This window comes from Mus pahari, chromosome 21, assembly GCF_900095145.1.
Source record: "Mus pahari chromosome 21, PAHARI_EIJ_v1.1, whole genome shotgun sequence".
In the NCBI taxonomy this organism is placed as follows: domain Eukaryota; kingdom Metazoa; phylum Chordata; class Mammalia; order Rodentia; family Muridae; genus Mus; species Mus pahari.
This window is the reverse complement of record NC_034610.1, coordinates 2590645-2592320: the sequence shown is the minus strand read 5'-3', so window position 1 is coordinate 2592320 and position 1676 is coordinate 2590645.

Genomic DNA, 1676 nt, shown 5'->3' with positions numbered 1-1676 from the left:
GAGTTATACAGCACTGGAGTTATACAGCACTAGAGTTATACAGCACTAGAGTTATACAGCACTGGAGTTATACAGCACTGGAGTTATACAGCGCTGGAGTTATACAGCACTAGAGTTATACAGCACTGGAGTTATACAGCACTGGAGTTATACAGCACTGGAGTTAGTTATAGATTTGAACGACATACCTGTCTTTGACATGGGTGCCGGGTATCTGAATTCAGGTCTTCATGCTGGCATAGCAAGCATCTTTTATCATTGATATTCCCAGGCCCCCATAAATACTAGTTGTTACAAAGTGCTAAAACCAGACCATCTCTAGCTCCCGCCACCCTCAGGTAATGCAAGCACTGTACAGAAAGGCACTCTGTGTCTGCACCATAGCTTAGAGCAGTGGTTCTCAACCTTCCTAAGGCCTGGATGCGTTAATACAGTGTTTATGTTATGGCGAGCCAGAATCATAAATGTTTTTTGTTGCTACTCTGCTACTGTTATGAATCGTAATGTAAATAAATATCTGACATGTAGTCCCTGTGAAAGGGTTGTTTGACTCCAAAAGATAACCCTCAGGTTGACAACTGCATTGAGGGCTTCTTGGATGGAGATGGTAGGTTCGAGGAATCATTCTAAGGTCCCTCAGAACACAGCCCAGGAGTTGCTGTCTACTTGGACAAAGTATAAGATCCACCCTTGGTTCTGACTAGAACTGTGGGAGCGGGGCTTCCAGAACCATCCTTAGGTTTGAACACTTACTAGAGAGACTCTCAGAGCTCAGGAAAGCTCCCCACCTCACAGGTTCGTTGCAGTAGAAGAATCCAGTTTAGTCAACAGCACGGGTGGGACAGGTTCCCGAGATAACAGCACTGACCTTCCCCATATCTCCCATGAGGCTGGACCCAGGGATGCAGGTGAATTCTGCCGAGCGGAGGAGCTCAGCCACGCTCCGGGCCAGAGCTTTGACTGGTGGTCTGTGGTGTAGACATGGTGACCACTGATTGGATGACCTCTATGTCCTCCAAGAGGAACTGAAACCAAATGGCTCAATATAGCCTCAGGTAAGAACCAAGGGTGGGTCTTATACTTTGTCCAAGTAGACAGCAACTCCTGGGCTGTGTTCTGAGGGACCTTAGAATGATTCCTCGAACCTACCGTCTCCATCCAATCAGACAGAACTTTCCTGAGCTTAGGGATTTCCTCTCAGGGCCAAGAGCAAAGGCCAGACCCCTGTCTGGTAAGGGTAATCTTTCAGTGGGCACAGTGTATTGTGTGGACCTTGGCAGACATGAACTGTTTCTATGCCAGGGGGAGGTAAGTAAAGACACTGGCATTCACAGCTGGAAACTTTCACATCTGGAAACTTCTCATAGCATTGTTGATGGAGTACTACACGCTATGATGATCATCATGGAGCATTACGGTTTTCATTCGTACACCTAGTTTTGCTTTTCTGGGTAGTTTCTTTTAGCCATGGTTTAGTGGTTTAAAAGCACTGGGTGATCTCGCAGAGGACCTGGGATTGATTCCTAGCACTCACATAGCAACTCAAAGGCATCTGTGACTTCAGTTCCTGGATCTGACACCCTCTTCTGGCCTCTGATGGCACCAGGCACACACATGATGTATAGGCATACATGCAGGCAAAACACCCATACACATAAAATAAAAATTAGGCCGGG